General features: G+C 36.7%; 1 long non-coding RNA gene across 2 annotated transcripts; it reads right to left on the bottom strand.

Moving 5' to 3' along the window:
• Positions 1 to 662: 662 nt before the first annotated feature.
• On the bottom strand, positions 663 to 3,473 carry LOC113349744. 2 transcript variants are annotated; one of them, XR_003360348.1, is made up of 4 exons: positions 3,330 to 3,473; positions 3,179 to 3,219; positions 2,851 to 3,081; positions 663 to 2,662 (listed from the first exon to the last, which is right to left on the bottom strand). It is a non-coding gene; the product is annotated as an uncharacterized LOC113349744 (long non-coding RNA). The 2 variants fall into 2 exon arrangements; XR_003360347.1 differs by having other exon boundaries at positions 663 to 3,081.
• Between the last annotated feature and the right edge of the window lie 5,637 nt (positions 3,474 to 9,110).

Raw genomic sequence — 9,110 nt, forward strand, 5'->3', positions numbered from 1 at the left:
GTTTGGTTGTAATAATAAAACTTTGGTTAACATAAGAACTAGACTTAACAGATGAAAATATTTAAAGAAGAAGATAGAAAAGGAGAATCAGGATAATCGATGATCTACTCACCGTGAATCGCTACTAACGAGCTTCTGAATTTTGAAGCCCTTAAACCTGGCTGCGAAAACTAAAAAACTCAAGCCTGAAGCAAGAAAGTATGCGCGAATTATTTCTGTTTAAACACTTTCTGGCTGCAAACTTCAATTGGTGGGTGCTCCAGCGCATACCTCCATCTCACTGGGTGCTCCAACCGTATCACAACATTGGCAATTTGTAGAACTACAGAGCTAGCCGATTGAAAAGAACAGAGCTAACCGATTGAAAAGAATAATGCTGGAAATACGCTGCATTCAAGATTGATACACTGCCATATAACACCTCGAGATTGGCTAAATAACTAGATAAACAATGCTGGTTCCCTTGTCTGATATCTCAAAACTAAAACCTGCTTCAGATTATGATGTTTGAAGCCTTACTCTGCCATTATTATGACAGCAAGAACCAAAAACTCATATTATGATTTTAGCCCTACTAGCCTTCTAGTTCCCTAGGAAAATCGTTCCCACAACCTTGACTATTCCAAGACAAGATTTTCAAGCTTCCAAATTGGATACATTACTAATACCAAACATAATTATGCAAATTAAGAACGTTCAAAATTGTTTACATAAAACCTGTAACAGTTATAAAAGCAGCTATTAACTCCAACAGATTTGGACCATTTTTCTTATGCATTTTACTATTTAGCATCAATTCATTCCAACCAGACTTCAAATCAATCAACTCATCTAACTTCATAATTCAGAACCATATCATGCTTGCGAGTAGACTGAACATAATTCCACATCTTGTTGAAATTTGCCAGGAAAAAACAAATGGAATTTGGTTGCTGAAACAATATGGAGGCAGAAATCACCACCTCATTCCCTGGCTCGGCATAGTTAGCTGGTTGAGCTAGAAGAATATTAACAGCATCACTAATCATGTGAGGATTAGCAAGGCCGACGTTATCAGCTCCAGACAAATAAAAGACTGCCTAATCATGTTGATGATCTGTATTCAACCATTAAAATTTCTTCATAACAAACCTTGGAGCTGCTTGCATGAAAGACAAATGAAACAATGCCTTCTTCATCCGACAGATCAGAGGAAAGCCATAATAACTGCAACAGTTGCTCCTTGTCTTGAATTTCTTTCGTGTTCAGCACACACATCTTAGTTTAAGATCCAGTCACCATTATAAGTTAGCCACTGAATCCCATTTGGAAGTTGATTTCTAGAATGATTACCAAGAATGATTACCACTGAATCCATCTTAGTCTGTACTTGAACTCCTCTATGATGCCAAGAATGATTACCAACCGAACATAAACATTATGAGCATCTAAGTACAGAAATCCTAGCATACTACACAACAATCATCATTTTCAACCGGAAGCAGTGAATTTAACTGAAGTTACACTAAACATCCTCCATAGAATCCCGAGTCCCTATGGTCACCAATTAAAGTTGCAACAGTGAAACCCCACGAAAAACAAACCATCTTATATCGCCAATTTCACAGACTTATAAGACGAGGTGCATATGCAATAGAAGAGCCTTCATACAATCATGTTGGAGTAGGAATGTTTATTACATTTATGCTTTTTGGAGCACAACAACTGATTGTTAGGCTACAACAAAAAGCATTCTTCAAATCTCCGTTCTTATAAATACAATCATCAGGCTCTCCAAATCTGCTAGCAGAAACTCCATAGACATTGTTACCACTAAACGAAGCATGAGAATCTACCATAACTTTATACAAAGTGAAAGCAAACCTATCAAATGTACTAACAATATTAGGTTTAAGAACATGAACACAACAAACAAATGAAAATATGAGTTGCCAAATACAGAAGAACAGTACTGACTCTGGGGACATGGACTTAAAGGACTCCTATAAAATTCACCCAAATAACAATAATATGCCTCATCGGTAGTGACAATTTGATATCCTCGTTATCAGTTCCGTGCATCATGTTCACAAAGTACAGTTTCACCAAAATAATACCAAACTGTCTGGTATAACCACAAACGCTCTACCAATTTACACAAAACCACAAGAAGACTTCATGCTTCAATTTAACATTACCTGGTATAACGGTGCGCACAAACAATTGATATATAAAACAATTATCAGAGTTATCGCACTAACCATCTCGCGCCACCCAAGAGCAGGCGAGAGGCAATAGAAGCGAGGGACAAAATTGATAGTTCTCGATAGGCAGACAACAGAGGAACCAAACAGGTGTTTCCCGAAGGAAAACATGGGACGGGACTGAAGAGGTAATCGGGATTGCCGTTCGCCATGGAGAGCCAACCAGCACACAATAACCAAACACCACTCATACGCCAACACGTATTGTCCATCAAGAAACAACCGTCTCCAGTGGAACTACTGTCCATATTATCGTACCAACCCATACGTACAAACCCCAAATTCCTACAAATCACAACCACCACCATCTCCAGTACCCACTCCATGCTACAAAAAATCATTACAACCACCATCACCATTACCTGCTCCTTACTATTACAAATCACAACTCCACCATCTCCAACACCCGCAAAGTACAACTACATCAAAGAGATCGAAACATAACAGTTATATAAACAACCACTTATAAGTATTTATTGAGGTAATTTGCCAAACACTAAAATTCATCAAAAACCTCAGAGATTAAAGCAAAATAACCACTATTACTTCAACAATTATTGCTACTAAATGATATGTGCAATAAAGAAATAAAGAAAGACAGCAATACCCATCAGCTTGCAACTCAAATACTAAAGAACCATGCCAGGTGATGGAATGATCCAAATGGGATTCTACAGTCATACTCAAGAAGAAGAAAACAGAACCTCTTGAATTAGTTAAGCCATATAGATTATTGTTTTCAGCTTCTTTTCTATAGGCATCAAGAATAGAATTAATCAACTCAGAATAATAAACTTTAGCCCAGTTACTACAAGCAACAGATCCATCATACTCTGTCCTACACACAGAAAGAAATCCCCAAAATCAAAACCTACAGAAAACAAACAAAATCGATTAAAACCTAGATTTTAAACTAAAGGGTTTTTTCTCCTCACCTCGTCAGAAACATCTACAATTGTTTTACCTCTTAAAAAATCTGCAAAGAAAAACCACAAATTGATTAGAAGTGAAGTATCAGCGCAGCAACAGCAACAATAGCAGATATAAAGAGACAAAGAAAGAAGAGTATAGATAGAGAATCTCCACCGGAGATAGAGGAGGGCTATTTGATTATCATGTTTAACAGCCTCGATTATACTTCTCGAGAGTAGGAAGTTGGAGGAGTAATGGTGGGGAGAAGGAAAAGCCGTGGAGGCTGCCGCTGGAGTGAGAGGAGGAGAGTGTTAATATCTAGGGTTAGGGATCATGAGGGGGTTAGTCGTGGGTGAGTCCTTTAAAAAGTTTCTCAATCACCCGTTAGCTGAGACCCACCAGGAGGCGTCTAATGGTTCTCGTGTTCCCTCCCATTGCGAAGATAGGTAGGGGTTCGAACCCCGTGCCAGAATCCATTTCAATTTTAGGAATTTAGAAGTAGTTTAGGAACAACTACTTCCATTCGCTGAAAATTGTATAAACTGTTATGCATTGGCAGGTCGATTTTTCATTCGCTGATCTTCTGATTTGGTTGTATTGGATTTCTTGTCGAGAAAATCTAATCTTTGACAATAGTTTTTAAAATTCTGTTATATTTTCCTTTTGAATATTAATCTTCTTTTATCTAACCAGTCGTGGTTTTTTTATAGCAGTTGTTCACTATTCTTTTCTACATGCAGACAGTCGTGTCTCCTCCAATTAGCTCTGTGCAAAAATGAGTAAGCTGGAGAGAATCATTGTGGTTGCAGCAGTGCTTTTGGCAATTACCCTATGTTGTGTGACAATATTTACCACTCAAACATTCAATCCTCCTAATGATTGTCCTCAATCTAGTAAGACTTTCATCATCACCATTTATGTTAACATAAGAAATTTCATGGAGAAATGTTGCATACTAGAAGAAAAATATATTTTCGGAAACTCTAGTCTCTACAGAGCGCAATCAATACAAATTCAAAAATTTGAATTTTTTTTCCCAAAGTCAAAGCCTCCTTTCTGGCCGAGATTTAATTTATTTTCTCAAACATTTGGTCACAGTGGTCCAGGAAACGCCCATCTAAATATGTTAAGTATAAGTATATGCAGAAGATACGATTCAGTCAGTTTAGGAAAGAAATTATTTGGTCATTATCATTTTTATTTCTCTGAGACCCAGAGAGCATCGTATTATAAAGCACCATCAAGTGGTATTCCATAAACAAACCACTAACAATATGTCTTCAAGTTCTCAAACTCAACTTTCTACAATTACTAAGAAAATGCAAGGAGCTTCAATCAGCAAGAGGTTAACTACGCATGTTAGAAGAACTATCAATACTGTCTAGGAGGTTAGTGCAGCAGCATCTAAGTGGGCTCATAGTCTTATTGGGAAGATAATTGAGAAAGATGCTTTGGATATCATTATACAATGGAGAATATACACTACAAGAACATGAGTCTATTGCTACACTATTTTGCCACATATCAACAAAGATTGAGGCAATAGGTAGGTTTTAGCCTCACTGCATAACAGGTGTGGCATTAGGTGAGAGCTTTTTCCACACCTATAAATAGTCGAGGCAAAAGAATACCTTTTTGCCTCATGTAACTTTTAACTGTAGCAATAAATCTATTTTATGCCACATCGGTGTGGCAATACGAGCAAAATAAAGTATTTAATAAAAGTTTGACTCCCTTTTGGTGCACCAATATCTATAAATAAATATAAGTGAATATAATGATATTTTTTTTAAAACAAAAAAAATTAAATCGTGTTACTTCACGTGATATCACACGCGCCCATGAACAAAACCAACATTATCTTTGAAGGTCGGATTTCCCTATGAAAGCCCACAAAGCTCGCCCACGCACCCAAAGTTTTTGGATACTCTCAAATAGAACACTTTCAGTTTTTCCTCTCCGAAATGGAAGAAAAAAGAAAATCTCTGTAAACCCTAAAAAATTCTAATCTTCTACTCGAATTATAACTCGTTTTCTCGAAATTTCGAAATCCTTATTATTTCAAGACTTGAAGTCTCTAGTTTTCTATCGCAGACATTAAAAGGTATAAACCCTAGTTTTCCATTCCTCACCTTTTTAGTCTATTGCTCCATAGATCATCATAAATTATTCTTGGAATTTTATTTCATAAGTTTTTGGCTACAGATCTACACAGTACTTCGGATTTATTTGGTTTTTCTTGTTCTCGTCACTCTCCAGAAGCTCAAAGCAGGTATATTTTCTCTCCTTCTCTATCTGTAATTTCAATTCTAAAAGGGATTTTCTTTAATTTGGGTTTTTGATATGCTAATTTCTTTTTCTGGGTTTTTTTTGTTTCTGATGATGGAATTTGAGAAAGAGTAAGTTTTCAATCCTTATTATCTTTCCTTTTCTTGTAAGGTTTCTGTAATTTTGACAAGATTTCTTTTGTGTTTAGTTTTCATATTTGATTGTTAGGGCTATTCAATTTGATTCTTGTTTTATTGATACATATGGTTTTGCATTTGTGATTCGTTTTTCTGATCTATGATTATAGAGGAAACCTTTTTGTTTTATGCAGAATGGAATATCATCAAAATGGGGAGCAAGGCCAGCATCCCAATTCCTTGGCTACTGGTGAAATAATAAAATTTTTGTTTAGTACTGTTATTTTTATCTCTAAGCAGTTGTTGGACCGTGTTGATGAGCCTTTTACTAATGAGGAGAATGCAAGAGTTCAGGAGGATCGGAAACATCACCAAGGTTGCCACCGCACCTTGAAAATTCCATTAATCTCTAACTATGAGCATCGCATAGAATGAGTCATGTAAACTAATTCTGTACTGTTCCATTTTTCTTATTCAGCTGATAGAGACAACATCACCTTATTCGACCATATGGATTCAAACCATCCAGAGCAACATCTATTTAATCGCTTCGAGAGGAAAGGAAAAAAAATCTACTATCGCATTAGTCACCTACACTTTTGAAGAAAATTCACTTTGTAGATGCTTTATTTCACTGTCTACCTTAGTGGTGTTATTTTGCTAGGTTCTGAAAAAAAATATGATTAACCATTTGTTTTGCTTGGTATGTTAGCTATGGTGCATTTTTACTAGTACTCACTCAATAAATCTGCTATCTTAACTCTCATATAGGTTTGGTATTGAAGGGGATGAAGACATGAATGCAAATTTCACTTCTTATGAGCACTCACAGATCATACTATGATTATACCTTCCCCGCCACCAGAAATTCCTCAACCAGGTTAACTATTTAAACAATTGCATATTTCATATTAGTCATCCATTGTTTTGCATGTATGACTGACAATTTCTCCCCAACTTACTTCTAGTACCTATGGAAACTGATGGCATAAGAGATGAACATCCTGATCAAAGGCCAGAACCACATACAATCAGCAGGTTGATGAACGTAGAGATGGCGTTCAACAGGTAAAAAGTATTGAGCTTAAGCACTTTAAACCATTCTATTTACTTGTATTATTTATGAAATAATTTTGTAACTGCATATCTAACTCTATAACTGGTAAAAGTGGATGAGGTTAAGCCAGTGATAATAAAGGGGAACACGAGAAGAAAAGAACGATCCAGCTTGCTATGGATTTTGAACCTACCATCAGGGACACTGTTTACCATAGCTGGCTTCAGGACGCCTCCAAACTTGTAGGAAGAAAGAAGGTTCTAATATTACGCCATCTTCTATCAAAATCTATGACCGAGAATAAAAGTTAGTGACTCAGCGATCTTTTCATTGTAGCTAAAAATCCCTTTATACCCCATCTTTCTTGCAGAGAGCCAAATATAGCACTAGAATGAAGATAGCATAGCTCGTGGACATCCCTCCTGTGGCGCTTGTAACGGGGTTGGGAGGAAAGTATAGCACAAAGATCTATTATCTGAAGCCTCTGCTAGACATATATATGGGAAGCATCCAGATTCTTCCACTTCATGATTCCCCTGCTGGTCAGTTATCAGTCATTTGCTTTCCCTAAATGCTCGCAAATAAGATGGAAGTAACTGATGTTCTCTTACTCTGCAGGAAGTACTCCAGGGCCCCGACCACCTTATCACCATTGATGGAAATCCAGTGGAACTGGAAAGCTAACTCCACCCATTTTTGTGCTTGTTTCATAGTCAAAACTTACTCTGCGCCTGACATGCGAATTTTATGGATATGAAGCCTGTTGAAGATCTGCAGATTGGTGTTAGGACTCGTTCAAAGCAACTATGCACTGAGAAGGAAATGCCCAACCATTCAGCCGTAAGTTAATTCCACCCTTTTCTAATCTTGATTTTTTTTTGCGGGTTGGTGTTAGGATCGTGGTGAAAACATTTATTTGTGCATTGACGCGCAAAGCATCTTGAACGGTGTAGAGTATTGTTCCAAGCAACCATCCATTGGGAAGCAAATGCAAATGCCCAACTTAGACAACTTTGAGTTTCCTGTAAATGACCGATTCCGCTTTCGTTATACCTGATGATTCTCTACATTTCTTGATGTTGGTTTTTATTTTGATTTGTTCACCAGGTGCGCGCATGGCCTAGTAACAAAGATCTGGAACCGGTTTCCCATAAAAACTAGTAGTTTTAGTTAGTTTTACAATGCAAGGGTTCTCTAGTTTCCGGTGAGGTTAATATTAAAAGCATGTTATGTAAAATAATTTGTTTCTTTGTGATGATTTCAGTGTACTTTGTAACAAATGTTTTATTTTAATGATATTTAAATTATTTTTGTCAATTTAATTTTTATATATGGCTTTTAAATTTTTCTATTGCATGCCCTGTGCCTCATATAAACTACTCACATAAAATTACAATCAGTCAACGTGTATTTGTTAGGACCAGGCAATGGTTTAGCTACAGTAATGATGTGGCAACAAAATTTTGAAATTGAAAATAAATTAATATTGCACGTTGTTGCCTCACCCGTGGGTGTGGCAAAAGATTTTTAAAATAAAATTTCAAATAAAATAAAGAAAAAAAAAATTAGAAAATACATTCTTGCCATATGCTTTTGCCTCACTGTTTGATGTGGCAAAAAGGCAAGCTATTGCTACCGTACATTTAAGGTGTGGAAATAAGTTTTTACCACCCAAGTTGTTGCCACAGGTGTGGCAAAATATTTTTATGTGGCAATAGGATACAGCCACACGAAATATGGGTTAATGCCACATGAATGACGTGTAGCAATACACCAACTTTCTTGTAGTGATACAAGAAATGGGAGATGAAAACAATGGGTACAAATTTGTTTGTTTTCAAGCTTGAAAAAAAAAGGTGTTGTGGAAGAGATCATGAAACAAGCTCCATGAACATTTATGGAGTATCTGATGATTCTTCAAGCATATGATTTTGTGAAAGATGTGTCAAAATATGACTTCACACACCAAGTTTTATATGTGCAGTTCAGGAACTTGAAGTTTGAGCTTATAGATGATGATTTGGTCGATCAAATGTGCAGAGAGATTGGTAAGAAGATGGAGGAGGACCTAGAAAATGCAAGGCCTAAGGTAATAAAATTAATGAAGGCTAATGTGGAAGTGGATATTACAAAGCCTCTAAAAAGAGGTACATGGGTGCTCACAACAACGTTAGAGGAAAAATGAGTGATTTATCACTATGAAAAACAACCTAGGAAGATTTGTCCAAAATGTTTCGTTCTTCAACACAATGCTGAGCGTTGTGAAGAGTATGAAGATCAACATAGAGTTCTAAGAATGACAACAGAACAATGGAATAGACACTGTGAAGAGAATAAGCATCTCATATAAGGCACGGAGGAAGTCTCATAAGACCATGTGCGTGATATGGATACAAATGATAGCGTTGGGCTTGTTGTTGGGCCTGGTAGGTCTAAAAATGTCGAAGAAGATACAAGGAGGCTTAAGAGATCCATAAAGGACGAGTCAGATGC

Source organism: Papaver somniferum, chromosome 2 (genome assembly GCF_003573695.1).
Source record: "Papaver somniferum cultivar HN1 chromosome 2, ASM357369v1, whole genome shotgun sequence".
Lineage (NCBI taxonomy): Eukaryota > Viridiplantae > Streptophyta > Magnoliopsida > Ranunculales > Papaveraceae > Papaver > Papaver somniferum.